The 18,973-nt window shown below is 41.2% G+C and overlaps 1 long non-coding RNA gene across 2 annotated transcripts in view; it reads left to right on the top strand.

Moving 5' to 3' along the window:
* The window catches only part of LOC148651703 (uncharacterized), a 103,129-nt gene extending 84,502 nt beyond the window's left edge, over positions 1 to 18,627 (top strand). Inside the window, exons 4-6 of one of the 2 annotated variants that reach the window (XR_015925136.1) lie at positions 7,953 to 8,107; positions 15,464 to 15,524; positions 18,016 to 18,627. This is a non-coding gene — a long non-coding RNA (uncharacterized LOC148651703). The remainder of the gene's footprint in view (positions 1 to 7,952; positions 8,108 to 15,463; positions 15,525 to 18,015) is intronic. The other variant, XR_015925135.1, reaches the window with a different exon arrangement.
* Positions 18,628 to 18,973: the final 346 nt, after the last annotated feature.

Raw genomic sequence — 18,973 nt, 5'->3', positions numbered from 1 at the left:
GCCCCAAGGTGCTTAACAAAGCAATTGACGATACATTTTGTCAATACAGAACAGAAAACCAGAAGACAACGGAGGAGAGGAACCACAAACTCTTTAATAAGGAGAAAAAAAACCTCTAGGGGTCCAAGGTCAACTGGTTGCCCAACCCCTTTGGGCACATTAACATTATATAATTAAAAAAAGGAAACAATGAATGAACATAAAAGATAGAACTACATAGCAGTTTAAGGTCTACAGTCTGAACCCAGATTCCCACTATTCCTTCTTCATCTCTCTGGGACCCATCAGTAAAGTCCCTGGCATCCCCTTTAACATGTCTCAGATGCATTCTATCCCTGGAAAGCTGGGATCATTAATTCCTGGTGAGTCTTCCAGTGTGTTGGAGTATGGCTGACATCCAAAACTATAAGTATAAATAGCCAAAAACAACTTGTTTCAGGGCAGAAGTGAAATAAATGCTGAAAATACATGAAAGGTACAGTACTTATAAGTCAGCCCACTTTTCTGGAAAGCAGAAGAAAATGTTATTTTCCCTGGTCTGTTGCAGAGAAAGAGAGCTTAGCGTTAAAATATTATGAAATTGACGGTTCATGGGGGTGTTGATATGGGGACTGGTGATTGTTGTTTAGTTTTGATAAAAAAACAATGTAACATTGTTTAATCTTTGTAAAATTATAGTGGAGACAAGCAACAGTATTGCTTTTAGCTCGCTCTCGACATTAATTGCTTTAATGGCTGGCATTGACTTTCTCTCACTCTTTGATCTTGCTCAGCGTCACCTGCTGCTGCTTTCAACAAGTGACCGTGTGACAACATTAGCACATCTGAGGGCACTGCCTGTGTGTACAGCATCGCCTTGCCAGAGACAACTTCAGCATGAAAACGGGACCACGGAGCAGAAACGTGTCTGCTGGTAACCGGAGCAATGGCAGCTGTATTGTGTGAGATTGTTCTGCTGACACTTATTGGAAATCTTCAAATGCACAAGAGGCATGTTGGGATTATTGTACAGCCACAGACCTCATTTTGAAGGCGTTCCTCCTTCCAGACAGGCGTTTACGAAAAGCACAACCAGATCAACGCCAGAAAGCCGGCTGCATGCTGTGGGTAACGCAGTGCAATGGTCACACCGACATTCACACAGACCGTCCCTCAAGTCATTCTGTAGCTCCTCTCTGTTAACAGGTATTTCTGCAAAAACCTGCCAGTCAGTAAGGTATGAGACGAGGGGTGGCAAATTCCATTTAAAAATTATTTGAAAAAACATACTGTATTAAAGATAATAAAACAACGTTGAGAGGCTCAATAACTTTATAGAAACTAACCTCTGCTGATGGATAATTACATTTGAGTTAATAATAGACAGATTATTCTCCTAGTTTCTTTATTAATGGATTTTTTAGTTTTTCCTGAATTTTGATCCACAGAAATGTTCATTTTGTTCTTAAATATTATTAAGCAAAGTGAAATAAACAGCCCTGTGACTGATTAGGCAATGAACAGTGTTTACAGTCAGAGCGTTGGCGTTACAGTATTTGAGAAAATGAATTGCCAGCAGGCAGATACTGAAGCTGATAAACACTATATCCTGTTAATCGTGTTGAAGATGAGCCATGTCTGACTGCAGTTTTACTGTCTGAGGCCTTTATCAAGGCTCTGCCTGCCTTTTGGTGTGTTTGCTGTATTTCTAAGCAGGGAATCACCTTCTAATAACATTCCATTTTCTTTCTCTATCAAATCATGGGTGCTGACATTAATTCAAATCCACATTTTTTGCCTGTGTTTGCTACTTCACAAGCAAGCTTTGAACAGAAGATAAGATGAACTGGTATGAGATCAGCTCTGCTCTGAGTGATTTGAGTTGAAGAGATACAGTATGATCTGATTGCAAGACCGACCTTAATTTGATGTGAAAATGATGTGATGTTTGTATCAATGGTGAGGTTGTTATGCTGCTTAACTCCCCATAATTATCAGGTCTTATGTAAATATAGCGTTGGTATCATCACCTTTGCTATCAAAGTATCAAAGATACTTCATTGGTAGGTTCAGTGTTTAATGTATGCTTTTGTGCCTTGTATTCAGTATTGTGTGCAGTTCTAAGGATCCTTCAATCTGTTGAACGTCAGAACTGTAATAACACCCCTTTATTACACCTTTAATAACAATAAAGGGGATTTAAGAACACCCTAAATGTTACAAATAAGGGGAAGTCTTTTAGAACATCTACAGTAGATCATCTGGCTTTTAGTAGCTATTTTTTTGCTAGAGAAGGCTCAGTAGCTTGTTCTACCGTCTCACAGCCCTTTGTGTACAGTAATGCCTCCTACCCAGACTGCAGGATCTTATCAAGCCATTTCTTGAGAGAAGCCTTGGTATAGGCTTTAACAACATGACTGGGCAGCTTGTTTCAAACTCCCACGCCCCTCAGGCTCTCAGGTTAAATGGAAGTTAACTGAAGTTCAGGAGGGATAGTGACAGACAAGCCCATCTCACCCAGCTGTTTACAATCATTTCTGACTTTTGCTATATACAGTATGTAACTCTTGCACACACCTCTTCTCACATTGTTTTCACTTTCAATATATGGACCGTGCTCTAAAAAGCAAGCAGGAGAATGAAGACAACACAGAGCAAAAGAGAGAAAATGCTACTTGTATCTATTTGTCTTGCATATTATTCATCTATCCATGGACGGCACTCCTCAGCATTTCAAGCCACACTCGTTCCTCTGCGCTGTCTTCTATTTTTGTTTCCTGGTGTCCAGCTCAGCCAGGGGTCCCCCTGCCCTCAAGCCTGCTGCTCCTGATGCCAACTCTTTGGGCCACGTTTGTCTGGTTCCTGTCCCTGGCTCAGCCAGCAGGCGTCCCACAGCTTTTTATGTCTGCCTTCTCAAAAAACGAAATGTCCGTATTTCCATATTCCTCTTGTCTGTTCCTGCATTGCTGGTTTGGGATTCACTCGTTTCTCTTGAGGTTTGAGTGGCCCAGGTTCCTCCCTCTTCAGCCTGGGTCTGCCCGGCGTCCTACCTTCACCTGAGTCAGCAGGTGTCCTACAGCCTTCAATGTCTGCCTCCACATTTCCATGCTGTGCGCGTGTGTCCCTCCCATCTCTGTTTCTACATAGGTGGTTTGGGGTTAGCTTGTTTTTTTGCATCTTCATTTCGTTCTCTGGTCAGGAGACTACCTCTTAACCAAGCGGGTTAAAGCCAAAAGCTATTATATTTAAAAGTTAGAGGTTCACTGTGAGCTGGATCCCAACCCAGTCTGCTGTATGCAAACATGCAAACTATCAAACAATCTGGACCTCTGGCCATCTGATTATCCTGCAAAGGCTTTGCATGTGTGGAGCAGAGAAGACTGTGGACAAGGATATCGTTTTGATTAAACAGAAAAACTATTGCAGCAATTGCCGCTGCAGTAATTTTGAATTCTGCCATCTGCATGGGTGTAAAAGGAAACCTGAGGATGTAATAGCAGCCATATCACCCTGCAACTCACAACTGGCAACCCACTGAAGCTAAGCAGGTGTGAGCCTGGTCAGTACCTGGATGGGAGACCTCCTGGGAAAAACTAAGGTTGCTGCTGGAAGAGGTGTTAGTGGGGCCAGCAGGGGGCGTTCACCCTGTGGTCCATGTGGGTCCTAATGCCCCAGTATAGTGATGGGGACACTATACTGTAAACAGGTGCCGTCCTTCGGATGAGACGTAAAACCGAGGTCCTGACTCTCTGTGGTCGTTAAAAATCCCAGGGCGTTTCTCGAAAAGAGTAGGGGTGTAACCCCGGCGTCCTGGCCAAATTTCCCATTGGCCTTAACCAATCATGGCCTCCTAATAATCCCCATCTATGAATTGGCTTCATTACTCTCTGCTCTCCTCCCCACTAATAGCTGATGTGTGGTGAGCGTTCTGGCGCACTATGGCTGCCGTCGCATCATCCAGGTGGATGCTGCACATTGGTGGTGGTAGAGGGGAGACCCCATTACCTGTAAAGCGCTTTGAGTGGAGTGTCCAGAAAAGCGCTATATAAGTGTAAGCAATTATTAATTATTATTATTATTAATAAGCCACCCTGTGATCTTTAAATTGTTGTTAGTGCTCCCTAAGACACTGGCAACAAAATTAGGGACTGTAGCAGCTGCTCCTGGAGGTTGGCCTTTTGTAAATGTCTAGTTTTACTTACCACACTTCCTAGGGCTTTCTGTATGCACCCCCAAAGTTCATTTCACTCAGCTTTCGGACCCTGTTCATGTGCTCTCTGTTACCTCCTCTGCTTGGTCCTGTCTGCAGCATGGTGAACCCAAAAAGCAGCTCATTACAAGTTTTAAAGCTGAAATCTGCCTCTACAGTATATTCTACAGTGACATTACCTGAATGTCATTTCACAGACTGCTTGTAGATCTTCCTCTAAAATTATACAAGTGTAGAAATAATGAATGTAAAGCTCAGAATTATGACTTTTATAATAAGACTGATTATAAAACTCAGAATTTTATAACCATTCTTATTTTACCTCCATAAGCAGAGAAGGCAATTTCAAAAACAAAAACGTCTTCTAAAGTACAGTAGCTTTTCAAAGTATAATTGAAATTCATGACAATCATTCTATCAGATAAATAAAACAGTTTAAAAATTAGTCTTTGGAAAAGTCAAGGTTTATAGACATAAAGTAAAATAAATAAGCAAACAGGTGCCAAAAACACGATATTTTATCAATCCATAACTTCAAGAAGAGCCCATTAGTTATTATTTGTTAAACTTAACTTCTGGAGATGAATCTTTCGTGTGTGCCATTAAAAAAACTAAAAATAATGTTTATGCGCTGTTGCAAAAATCAGTGAAAACAAAACTAGTGCGAAATTATAAATTTCTCCTTTTTACATTTTAAAAGGGCAATTGTGTCAACATACATCTCTGCTCACATAAGTGTGTATTATTAGCGTGGGCTGTGTGGCTCCATCTGCTTTAGCCTCTAACCCTTCTGCACACAAAATGTCCGGATTCAATGCCTTAATGAAATGTCTGATTGATCTTGATTGCAATTGCTCGGGATTATTAGAGCACTGGTTTATGACTGCTCCGTGCTGTGAGATTATATATGCTAAAAGAGCTTGTTTGAGATAAATGAAAACGAGGCAAAAAAAACACAAAATGCTGTTTTCGCTGTTTGTGTACTGGTGTGCTCTGTGACACCCTGCAATCAAGAATGGGGGCCACGCAGCACAGTGATGGAGCAGACAGGGGACAGGGAGGTTAATGAAGGATAAAGTCTTAATTCCAGGGCTTGTTGGAAAGTGGAATGGGCTGGGCCACCAGGCTCTGTGACAGACCTCCCTCTTCACGAGACAGAGCAACTAAAGCAGCAGCACCCTGAAACTGTCTGAACGCACGGGCCTAAAATATTCATCTTCACAACCCCCCAGATTGCGTCGAGCAATACGCTTCAGTCCTCGGAAAGCACGAGGGCTTAGGGAAGAGGACTGGAGGCAATCTGAAATGCAGGACCGGCACACCATAATTCTAGTGCCTCGCTAATGGGAGCTGATCCCTTCTGTCGGCCGAAAACATCAATTTTTTAATACTTGTGGTGGAAACATATGCTAATGGAAGCCAATCCCAATCTGCTCATATTTATACTATAATGACTTTATGTTCTGGCTTTAAGGACAGAAAAAGCCTGTTTAAATCAGAGCCAGCTGAGTGCTTGCTGTTGTGCATGACATGAACCAAGACAAACTTTTCAAATAAGGCTGTGTTATTGCTCTTAACTGACAGAAATAATGATGCACAGGCAGAGCGTTTGTGCACGTTTACATCATTTGCATCAGTTGGGGAGACTCAACAACAGGACATGCCACGCATACATGGTTACATGCTGGACCTGGCTGTAACGAACAGTTCTTTCCGGACCCTATGCGGACAACACAGTCCGACGGAGTGGGGGAACACTGGGGAAACGTCATGCAGGAAGACGGGGCTGAAGACAGGGGGGCGTGTCCAAGGTGCGCTGGTGCACGGGGGAGGCGTGGCCGAGGCGAACAATCCAAAAGAGAAGTCCTTAGGGAAAATCCAAAACGCAAGGGTAAGTCCAAAACCAGGAGATCCATCAGAGGAAGGAATTAAAAACCACGAAGGCCGGGTCGGAACCGGCGGACGGGGAACAGGAACGGGAACCGAGGTTAAAACCTTAACGGGACCAGGCGCTTCCTGGTCCCGGACTCGCACGATACGGAAATCAGATGCAGAGCCCGGAAGAGCGTCAGCGCCTGGCTTTTAAGGTGGGCTGGGAATGGGAAACAGGTGCAGAGAATGAAGTCTTTAATGAAAGGGCTGGAGCACCCTTAAGGAGGGGGGACCAATATCGTGACACTGGCCTTCTGTCTCATGCCATTCTCTGAGTTGCTAGCTGATACTAGAACTGCGGCTGACCGTTTCTGCCCAGTACAGAGGTGCAATGGGACAGTTGTTTTACTGCAAGTGCAATAGCGTTGCATTGTCGCAAAACATTTCTGGAGTTTCTATCATGTGAGAAACTTTACCTGACAGTTCTTAACCATCAACAATGGGAATCTGAGCTCTTCAGTACATAAGCAGCAGAAGAAAACCAGTTCAAAAGGAAGATGTGCTCACTGTGAGCTCTGGTCTCATGGTAATCACCATTCTTCTGACGTGCAATGCATGAAGAGTCTGGTTTATCTAGTCATGCACTATTGTTATTTACCAAAATGAAGCCTGAATGAATTAATTAAATGTAAAAATTAAAAGTGTGCCTCAAGACTCAAAGCTTTTGGTTTGCAATTCAATATGCAAAAAATAAAACTTGAGAAATCTTTCTCAAGGAGCTGGTTTCCCATCTCCTTTTGGTGTTTCAAGCTGTTCTGAAGTTCAAGCCATATGTAGTGTGTTGGCACAGAATAGCTGACATATTCCACACGGGAGGCGGTATGCTCTTTCGTAGATGATCAGTGATTTGGATGGGGTTTTTCTGGGGGATGTCTGGTGCTCCATATTGTACTTGAATATCTGTTTAATTGGATGATGGTGATCAAGCTGGAACTTTAGAAGTTTAGTTTTTTTTTTCAATAAGTACCTCTTTTGCACTGACGGGATAATCACAGACTTTTCCCCATCCCCCACCGTGTTATCAAAATATAGCTCTTGCTTCCTGTTGTAACTGAAAAACAGAAAAAGTGGTTTACACAGGGCAGGCCGACGCATTTTTATAGTACTTGCTCCAAGAGGCAAAACATGGCTGCATTAATGAATTAACTGGGAAGATAGCATCAGTAATGATATTCAAGAACCTTTCTGCAGTCTGGACGCTTCTTCATGACTCAGCACACAAGTGATTCTCACTCCCACTGAAAGTGAAGGCACAGCGCTGGCAAGTGGAGAGAGAGAGCTGCCCTTTGTTACCAGTGGGTACGCCCACTGTGGTTGAGCGTCGCCATCTTTCTCCAGGTCGTTTTTAACTCATTTTTTCTGCAGTGGTGAATCACGTGTCAGTTTACTCCCTGGTTAAAGTGAGTTTGAAGTGTTTCATAAAATTTCGAATTAAATAGTTTTGGTCACAGCTACAGTACAAGGGAGCTGGAGAAGTGAAATGCTATCCCCGTTATTATTCACTTAGAAAAGCCACAGAAAATGTTTTCAGAGTTTCCTTATTAATGTCAGATTTGTAGCTCTCCTGCTAGCATGCACTGCTTCAGAGGGGCAATGAAGATAAAAGCTGCAAAGGAACAAGCAGAGGTTAATGTCTTGAGTGAAATGGTAAAACAGGGCATTACTGCTGCGCAGCCTCTTTAAGGTGCAGAGGACAGGGGGGAGCAGAGATAAGGGGGACCACTTTTTTGTAAGCTGGTGACTAAAAGATAAACACAATTCTGTAATTCGTGCATTGTAGAATGTTTTGGTCAGTTTCCATGTCTGATAGCCTCTGGATCATGTTGCTCAGGGATCAGAAGAAAAGTCTGAACCACAAGACAGTGGGAAGTGCAGGATTTCAGACATTTTCTGCTGTCAGACTGACCTGGAAACCCTCCTGCTGAGACACTGATACATCCGATAACCACACAACAAATCATCAAAGGTGGCAGTTCTCAATTGCAGGTTTGTGTGTTTGTTCATTTTGTTTGTTTGTTTAAGACATGAACTTGAAATACCAAAACAGGGTAAGTAACCCTAGGGGTGAAATTGTGTCTTTTGCAGAAAATGAAAGTGGGCAACACTGTCTCCAGCTATGTTCTCTCCTTTTCATGATGCTTGCTCACAGGTAGATGAGCATCACAATGTCTTGCATGATAAGTCTTCATCTTTCCTGAATGGCAGCACTTTATGGACTGCAATACTTTTTAATCAGGCAGGAGGTCTTGTGCTCTTATGAAGCAAGAGTGTTGTTTTGCAATTCATTTCGGAGTTCTCTGTCATCTTTATTTCTTATTTCAGAAATACTCCATTCAATTAGGGATCAATCTGATGCTCTCTCTGGTGAAGGTTAGAGGTGTTTCCAGCAGTTTGAACCAAGTATCATCAGGCTGAGAGGAGATGTGGGGAATATTACCTCAGCACTTCCAGCAGCGGGTTTGAAAGTTGCCAGAAATGTCTTAAATGCTAATCACTTTCAACTAAGAGCCTTACCCGAGCTCTGTCTTTCCTGAAAGCACAGTTTTAAAAACTCTAATTTCTAATTTCTCCCATAGTTCAGTTTCAGAATCTGACCCTAGATTTTTATATCTTCATATATCTATCAGTCTGGTCACAGGTGTTTTCAGCTATCATTGTTTGCCTTCAGAAGCAGAACAAATATTAGTCTGAAGTGAAAAACGATTATCCTTTAAATAGGGGCAAGGCATCAGAGTTATCTCAGTGTCTCTCCCCTGTCTGCCAAGATCAGCGAACTGTGCAGTTTGCTTCACCTTTCTGGTCAGGCAGTGAGAGAGGTTCACCCCAGACATTCCATAAGACACACTGATTAAACTCAGAAGGGCCACCAGTTACATTTAACATGACTCAGATTAAATTAAAAATGCAACCCACCCACTTGTCAGAAATTACAAACCCTGTACCTGGTGGCCTTTTGTGTAAATGAGCTCCATCTTTTATCCGGTAGATAGCCACTAGATTGTAAATTTAAAAATGACGCGTGGGACGAAGTTTGGATTTATCCTAAATTATGTGCCATTACATTCACAGCTATGAGCCAGAACTGACAAGGCTGTGAAACAGGAGTGAGACAGAGCAATATCACAAAAGCAGAGAGGAGATTTGTTTGGGTGGAACGTACAGTATCTCACTACAGACGCTGGTTGAGCAAAGAGAGAGCAAACTCATCTAGTTTTCTTGTTCAGCCAAGTAACAAACAGAATCAACAGGAAAGAAAACTGATTTGTCATGAAAAGGTCATTCAGGCAGAGTCCAAATACCATGTTCTGTAAGGTGGCAGTCAAGGAGGCTGAAAAGTCACAGTGAAAGAGAATATGTGATCACAAAGACGTCAACATTTCCATCCACAAAAGATCTATATCATAACCAACAGCACAGGTGACTTCCATTTGGATTTCTTTATTGTCTCTTAATTAAAAACAGGTGAAAGATGAGGCCTATAACAGCCAGTATCACATTATAGATATTCTGTGTCACCTCCCAAAGTTTAATGCTTAGAAATAACTAATTTTGCAAACATACTGTATGTGCCAAGTCAGAAAAAATCTCAAAATAATTAAAGACACCTTACATATGTTACAATTACAGTAAATATGCACTGAAATACTACATTATAAGAAAGTCTCTCTTCTGAGTCACATTTTATCAGAATCCCCCTTTCATTGTAGAAATCCGTACACTCTCCATAGTACTTCAAAGACACAATGTTTTGTTCAGCTTTCAGGAACTGAGAAGCTATTGGATGGTTTTGATCACCAGTCCCAATATCACTGTGATTTTCCTTAATGTAAAAACACTAATACATTTAGTTTTCTATGAATAACATTTTGAGACGTGAAGATAGGAAGGTGAATTATTTTACCTGTCACTGGATGATAAAATAATTTGTACCTCCTGTATATTTAAGGTTACATTGTGCACATTAATAAATTAATAATTAATTAATCTCAATAATCAATATGATTGTGAGAAAGAGCCACATTGATTTACAGAACTGTTTTTCTGATCCTCAGGGTAACTTTGATTAAATTAATTTCATGAGTTGCGACAGACAGCTATGTATTCCTTGTTGGAGACAAGAGCTCCAGTTTCTGCCAAACAAACTAGTGGCAAGATTAGTCTCCGGGTCTTCTTGCAGATAAAGCAGGATCAGCCAAGACTGGTCACAATTTAACAGGAACTTTAAATGTTACCTCACATGAATATTAAAATGTTGAAGAAGTTCTAATAATTGCCACTGTGATGGACTTGCGTCTTTTGCTTCCAGGGTTGGCTTCACAATTGCACAACATCAACCAAGGCTTTCAGATAATGGACGAGTAGAAAAAGTGCCACTTTTGTTGAAAAAGCAATAAAACGTCACTGCTGCGAGTACTGTACTGACTAGTGCAGTTCTAGACTACAAATAGTAAAATCACCAAAAATAAATACAATGCTTAGCATGCTATTGTGTGGAGTGAAGTGGAGAGAGTTTTCTGTTTATCTCAGAAATACAGCTCTAAAGACATTCAGGGATATCACCGAGTGCCTGTTTCCTTTGAGGGAGCTGAGCTGGAGTTTCCTTTTATTACAGCTGCTCCGCCCACTTGCTTTAACAGCTGATTGTCCCTTTACACCTGTAGTGCAACAGATAACACAAGGTGCACTAACATCCAAGCCATCTGTCTAATTATGAATCCTGTTTTTTTAAAACAAATGTACTTTTAAATCAAACTTATATTAATGTTGCTCAGACTACTTTTTTTCCCCGCTTTGCATAGTGGACAGATTTACATATTAATTAAGGTATCAATTGATGCATTGGTTTAATGCATTACATGCAAAAATAGAGCATGTGCAAAACTTTTTTCCAAATGAATTATTAAAATGAAAACAAGAACAAAAAAATGCAGAAGGTCTTGATGGTTAATACTGTGAGACGTATGGGAAAAATTTGGTGGAACAAGAGCTCCTCACATTTGGCCTGTGCCGTCTGTCCAGTTACTCACAGTCAGGCTGGGTCATGGACAGAACTTTGCTGAAGGCTGGATGACCAGCTTGCCTAAACATTTTAATTGACTTAGGTTCAGGGCCTTGGTTTCAGCAAGAAAAGAAAAAAACCAACGAAACAGGATGGAAAGTAAGAATAAATTTAATAAGAACTATATGCTGCTTCAGATACAGCTTGCCTTCAGAAAGAGACATTAAATTGTAAAGTAACTGATAACTCACATACAGTATTCCAGATCCTAGGTCACATTGCTGCCATGCAATGTCTGCGCTGGCTAGTTAGGTGGAGCCAGCAACGTTAAAAAGATAAGTTATGGTATTAAGTAGTGCAAATGCATAAGAAAGCCTTCAAATACAATTCTTTAGGTTTCCACTTTTTGTCTTGCGATTTGTTGCGGATAAAGAAAATCAATATGCAAAGAGCAGTAGCCTGCAGGAGTTCTAGCTCTCTTCTACTGCTCCCGAGAAGGAAAATACCAGTGCACCAGGCTGAACTCTGGTGCTGTTAGTGAGCGACAGTGACCTTGTAGTCCCACACATCTGGCCCTTTTAAACAACTGCAAACTATTCAAATGAGCAGGCTGTGCCCAGGAGAAGTACTTCCCGGGATACAATCCACTTACCACCAATGCAGAATGAGTGGGAATGACAGTTTCTGTGTTTTATTTTTTTTTTTAGTAAGCCCTGAAATAAATCTCGAGCCTCTGTGTTTGACTTTTTGATGAGAAAGTGTTGTGCAAGAATGCAGTTCAGAAAGGAAAAGGCACTTAAGAGGCCGAGAAGTAGATTAGCAGTTTGTAAGAGCTATTTATAACCATAAATCCCAACCTATCAAGCTGCCCTTGTCTTTTATAAGGTATGTTTGAAATCCAGCTTGCCAGAGTTTGCCTGAAATGCAATATCCTGAAAGAAACAGCTGGTCTAACATTCAGCTGGACAAAGAGAGAGGGAGGAGAGGGACAGGAACAGGCCTGGGGGCAAGCAATTAGTCGTGACCTTATCCAACTTGACTGTAGAGTTGCATTTAATGCCAAGAACCCATTTGAGGTGACCAGACACAGAGAGTGGTACTCAGTGAAATGAGAAAGGATTTTTCCTGAATGCTTTCTCCTTACTTACAGTACTCAAGTAATGGCTGAAGATTAGCATATGACATGACAGATTACATTAAGTCATGTCTTTCCAGTACTTTATGACTGCACTATCACATTAGCTTCTTAGCACTGGCACACAGAGGCATGCAAATGTTTTCAACCCCTCTTATTTAAATCTACTGCCTGACATGGCAGCTTTGATATGATTATTAGTCATTTGAGAGACTTTAATTCATGTTCATCAGATAAGATATGCTGCTAAAAGGTTAGAGAAATTGGCTGCTTTTAATGAAGACCTCGATAGGACCTGGAGCAACCTGCCAGAAGGAAGTGTGTTTGACATCAGTGCATTAACAGCACTGCCCTCTTTGCTAGGTGTCAGAGCTGGAAGAGGATGGAAGTGCTTTTAAACTTGGGCAGGCCTTCTGCATCTCAGTTTTTTAAATAGATGTACAGATCTGAGGACTTTTCAGGAACAGCGTGCAAAGCTTTGACACAGGTGAGGGACAAGGTGTCTGTGCCCGAGGAGGCTGTACTATTGCTGTACTGGGATACACTGTGGCTGAATTCAATCAAAGAACTATTTTAAAGATTAAAGAGTCGATTTCTTTAAAAAGAGGGAGTGGAAAGGCTACATCCGTCCAGGCTCCACCAGAGAAGATGAAACTAATAAAACCTAAAAATAAACACTTCTACCGCGCAAAAATGTTCTTCTTCCTCGAGGAACCAATGCATCTTTCCTCGCCCTGAAATATGCTCACAAGGAGTGCCAGTTCCAAAAATATCACTTGTATTCTGGTTTTGTTTTAACAAGATCGGTTTTCTTGTTTTTGTGCCAGGAACAAAAATCCAAGGGCTACTCGCTACGAGGGAATGAGATACATGTAACTTTCTCAACAAGAAAAATGCCTTTGCTGACCCTAACAAATGGCTTCACCCTAACCCTGCACACAACCGCCCATCCTCCCCGCCCCGGCGTCAGGTGCATGCACACTGTAGGAGCTCTCTCTGTGCGAGACGACCTTGTGGCTGGTTTAGGGGCAGCGGGGGGTGGGGCAGAAGACCCCACCTGCGTCCCCCGCCAGGGAACACCCATGGGCTCAGAGAGGCTGGGAAGAGCTGTATAAATTCAAACATGAGATTGCAGATAATCAACCCTGACGATTCAAAGCAGCACCAGGGGCCTGTCAGATGCCATCAGAACGTCATGTCTGCACTTCCTTCTCTTTCATCTTAATTAAAAAGCTATCATTGTGGTACTAACTCTTACCTGCCAATAGCAAAGCTCTAGGACTTAATACTCCACATCAATCACAGTCTTGGGCTTTAGATTTGAGTGCTTCTTCTTTTCAGCAATGCTTTTAAGTTGTTTTTGGTTTTTCTGAACATTGTGGTTTATTTTATTATACTTTATACCTGCTGTGTTAGGCTGAGTTTCTTAACCTTTCAAGGTCTCTTAATAATAACAAACTTGAATGCAGAAATTCTGAAAATGGTTTAGTGGTTCACACCAAAGGTTCATTTGTCCTTTTTAAAAGGCCATCTTTAAATATTCATATCTACCACATATTTAATGTTCAAATAATCTGAAAAGGAAAACACATCTCAGACTATAAACCTAAACTTAATTTTTGATGATCACCCTGGCTTTCCATCTTTATTTGTGACCTCAATTTAATAAAAAACAGTGCTTTAGTAACTAATTAATATTATTAATAATTTTACTAATTAATAATGATTTTAATACTATGAATTGCATGTCCTGAATTATTTGGTTTTGGAGCTGCTAAGACTTAAGGACCAGTGTCTCACTGTATGATCGGACAGAAAGGTGACACAAAGTGGCCCAACCTGGAGTGAAGAGACAAGCTGACCTGCCTGACCCGGAAGAGGAAGTGACTGAGGTCTGGAGGGGGGAGCAGGCGTACTGAGCGCAGGGGTCCCAGCCCCGGCTAGGGGAAGGCAGAACAGAGGACGTCTTGGTCAGCGGCAGGGCAGGTCAGGCAGCACAGAGCTGTCTCTCCTGCACGCCAGAGCTCATGAGTGTGACAGCCGGAGCAGGGGGCTGTCATTGCTCACTTCTCCCCTGTTTACACCAGAGCTGTCTGGCTGTGGATGGCACACTGATCCCGACAGCCAGATAGGAACCCCCATGTAAGTGCTGAATTATCAAAGAGATCGTACGCTCAAAAACCAAAGCCCAAATCGTCCACGGGACTAACATAAAAACTGCTAGGATTTTCTTGGCTGTTCCCATAGAGCTGTTTTTTAAAAAGAACCTGCAGATTCAATGTCTAGAAAACTGGACACCTCTCTGAAGTCTGAGTCACAAGGGCAGCTTTTCATTGAGAAATGTCCTGTCCTGAAGTAGCCGATCAGATCTCGCACATGAAAGATCTATCATGTTGAACTTACTGTCTTCTGGCCCCCAGCTGTGACTGTTTCATTGAACAAATACTCCCATAATTGTTGGAGGCACAGGAGCCACTATTGTGATGTTTGTAAAAGTAGCTAAAAATGATCATCGTTAAAAACACCATATTGACACCTCAGGAGTTCCACATCCTGAGAAGAGGGGGTTTATCGCTGGAATAGAGAGCCAGGAAAACAGGCACAATGGTGCTCTGTGGTCAGGAAGGAGCGAGGATTGGGGTTGAATCTTCACACAGGAAAGGAAACAAACGAGGGCTGATCTGGTACCGAAAAATATCTGGTCTTGGGGTCATGAAATCCTTTGGAAAGGTAGGATGACTAAACTGTGAGACGTGAAAGAAAAAAAAGACAACATGCTGACTTTTATGCTCTAGCCGCAATGGCTTGGATTTAAGGTAAGGAGGCTTTGTGTTTGAATTTCATGCGCCACCTGATTCAGTGGTTTCTAATATCCACGGATTCCTCACTGTGAACTATTTAGAGCAGTGTGAGTGTATTGCAATCCGCTGTAAATCAATTCTGGAGTATTTTGTTGGTGTTCATGTAGGCCTGGGGACAGGCTGCAAACAGTAAAACATGGCAGAGCTCGTTCCGGTTTGGGAAAAGGATTAGAATGGCTTCCTAGAAGTCTAAATATTTAATTTCTTAATAGAGGACATCGCAGCTGACATTAATTTTGTAGGACCTGTGAAGTCATTAATGAAGCTGATGTCAAATGGCGTTCAGCTTGACATTAATTTGAAATAAAAGGGGGGGAAGAACTCATTTCAGTTTTCTGTCTCCTTAGCCCCTGCATGCAGCAGCTGAGATCTGCCGCAGTCCAGAATAATCACTCTTCGTCACAGCTCGTGAGTAATTCTTTCATGTCATCTTTAAATTGATTTGTAACAGGAAGGGAAGTAGTTTGGGTTGAGATGGGGGGGCTGGCACTGTTAGGGTGGTGATAATTAATGAACAGTAAGAGGCTTCGCTTTTTTATTCTAAAAAGTGTTTTGTTAAGAGTTCCCTTGTGCTGTCATTCATGTCCGTGGCACTCTTTCTTCCTCCTCGAATCAGAAGGCTGTGACTTCAGTCTCCACGAGCAAACAACAGTGTATGTCCATCCTATCTGAGGACCAGCCCTCTGTTTCTGAGACTAGGAACAAGTCAGTTTTGTTTCTTTTCTTTTTGCGCATATTATATAGATACATGAGGGGGCACAGCAGTTTATTTCAGTTTCGAATGTGCCCCAGGCCGGTGTCTCCTGTAGAAAATGCTGTGGGACTCTTTGAGGCCCAGGTTGAAACAGATGGGCCGTTAGCCTTGCACCTGATGTGAAAGCAGTCATCCCCAAAGGCCAGGGACCCCACACAACGGCAGATAGCTCAGTTCCAGATGATCTCTGCCCGTGATTCAGACTTGTCACTTGCTGGCAGTGTTATTTTTTTAAAAGTTGTCCTCTTTCTCCCCAGGCTGTTTCGTTTTGTTTTTCAAAGAGAGAGCTTGACTGTAAGATCTTGTGCACCCGGTGCTCGATATGCACAACAAGAGTACAGCAGCTCCCCTGGGCCCTGTGATACTGTTCGCCTCCCCTGAGTTGGGGGCCGATCTCTTCCTGCTATGGGCTTGTGCCAGTTGCTGCAGTCTGGCAAGGGACCTCACAGGCGTGCCCGAGATAATTGTTCAAATCCTCCATGATTTCACTGTCAATGGGACTAGGCTGAGTGGATTGGGAAGACAGTTGCTCACGGTGCTGTGAAGTGACAATACTGTGCAATACTGCCATTTGAGTCTGGGGTCTGATTCCATATTCCAGTCTTGAAGCTCATTTGCAAAACTACACAATCCCTAATCCAAGCACTCAGAGGACATGGAGAAGTTTATTTTGTGATGGGTCTAGAGGGAACTCTTTAGTACAAACGGTAAAGCGAAATACTGTAATGGGTTGTTCAAATATATAAATATCAGGAAAGTTCTGTATGAAGTGAGAGTATATTATGCCACACAGAAAATATTACCCAGCCTAACCATATATAATTTGGTTTAGCAAACACTATAAAACCTGCAAAAGAAAATGAAAAAGAATTTGAAAAATGTGAGACCAGATAAATGGCAGATGACATTTAATATAGACAAGAGCAGGGTGTTATTTGCAGGTAGCAGAAACATAAGCTATAAATATAACAATGAAACACAGAGCTTGAAAAAGATACAGTACTTAATAGAAAATACTCATGTTAATGCGTTTTCTGGACAATGAGGGCAAGCAATAAAAAAGGTTCACAGAATGTTAGGTTATACAGTAGTCTATTTAAAATGTACATTCTATGTTTAAAACATAGAATATAAATCAAGGGATTTTATACAGTATTACAATTGTACAATACACTAGTGAGATATATTTCAGAATTTTGCTTACAAATTTGTAACCACTTTACAAAGAAGATATTGCTGGAAGATCATACACATTCCCAAACTCAAAAGAGCACCCTACATAGACTGGCTGAACCCTTTTAGTCTTGAACAGACACGGACCACACGGGGACCAGACTTTGCTGCTGGCAAGAGATGTTTGGATGAGAGTCTTGGATCAGAAAATTACGAGCAACCAAATGTTTTTGGCAGTTACCAATTTGTAACCTTTCCTACATCCTTATGGTTTTTATTTACATGTGAAGCTTTAATGAAACAAAAATAGCAAAGGTGAGAGAAATAGGTCATTGAAAAAAGCCTTTACAGGCCTTGTGATGAAAAAAAAGCCTTTAAAGAACATTGGAACTCTTTCACATAGCATTATACAAACAGGATGCTAACAAAATACGCAAATGGTGGATTTCTTCAGTGAACAAAACGTTTTCTTTCTATAGAGACTTTCTAAACCTGGGTTTTGCTTGTACTCCCATTTACAGTACCCTCAAGAGAAGAAAAAAATATAATTCATTAGCTGTCTCTTTGAAAGGAAATAAAGCAGATGTTTCTGCTTTGAACACACAGTGCGCTGTTGTCAACATAAAGTCCGTGCAATTATTTTTTTCTCCAGCATGTGCTGGCAGATTCTTTTATTGTTAACAGTAACTGGTCACAAGGTTTTTCCTGAGAGTCCGGCAGTGCTTCATCAGAATGAACAAGTAAGGCTACACCTATGAATATAATTCCAAAAAGATGGTTTTGGTAAAAAGAATAAAAGGTTAAAAATACACTGAAAAGGTTTGTCTTAAAATGAAACAAATTTTAAGGTTTTAAGAAATAAATTATAAATGTAAAAGAGACCTAAAACCCCCTTGATGTAGATATTGTTTTATTTTAGTCTTTTGTAGAGATGTGCTTTGAACAATTTTCTTATATTTCTTTTTTTTCGAGAAAAAATCTGACTGAAGAAAAGAACATTCAAATGTGACTTTTCCGCTCTTTGCAAGCGGAGATGTAACAACATCTAGGCACTATTCTACTTTCCAGAAGCTGATTAATGAAGGAGGACCGCTGGATTTAAAACGAAAGCGAAGAAACTCTAAGCACTGAAAGGAATATTTCCTTGTCTGAAAAGGTTCTGTAGGTATTGCATTTATTCAGGGATTCATTGTCTATTGGAACAAGTCTGACAACTGTCTGAATGGAAACTTTGTGAAATGTGGATCCTAAAATTCTCTTCTGTATACAGGTCAGGTGTTTAGCATGCAAAACCCTGTGGAAGCCAGGCCTTGTCTTTGTTACTCCCTGGTAGAAGTTCAAAGCCTTGCATAAAATGTGATAAAAGGCCTCTAATTCTGTTTAAAATATGTAAAGAAGTTCCGATTACTTACATATCTAATGTGATATAATTTTAAATCTCTTCCAATAAGCTTAAGAAGAACCCTATTCATTTCTTTTTTTTAAAAAAAAAGCTCTTTATAGTTTCTATACTATATTTTTGAATTTCTGACTTCAGTGAAATAAAAGAAGACAATTAATAAAATCTTACCACGTCTCTGTAAACTTGACAGCCTCTTCTTCTGTTGACTTAGCTGCCCAAACAATTTTGAAGTAAGAGACACTGCATGTTTTGAAAGTTGTGTTTGCAACACAGGTTGAGTCTGTCAGAGTTTGTTTGCAGCTGTGTCAGGTCTCCGATGTAAAAAGGCTTTTATACTGAGCAACAGAAATCAGTTGATGCTGTCAATCCTATCAGCTACATCCCATCAATTATTTCTTTTAATTACACTTTCACGTAACTCTCCGTTCGTGATTGATAACTGCAAATATATTTTGACCGTGATAGGCACTTTAGTCACATTTATTTAATGTGAATTAAGTAGTCTTGCACAATATTGCAAAACATTCT

This window comes from Lepisosteus platostomus, chromosome 11, assembly GCF_059453375.1.
Source record: "Lepisosteus platostomus isolate fLepPlt1 chromosome 11, fLepPlt1.hap1, whole genome shotgun sequence".
NCBI lineage: Eukaryota > Metazoa > Chordata > Actinopteri > Semionotiformes > Lepisosteidae > Lepisosteus > Lepisosteus platostomus.
This window is presented reverse-complemented; position numbering and strand designations above follow the sequence as displayed.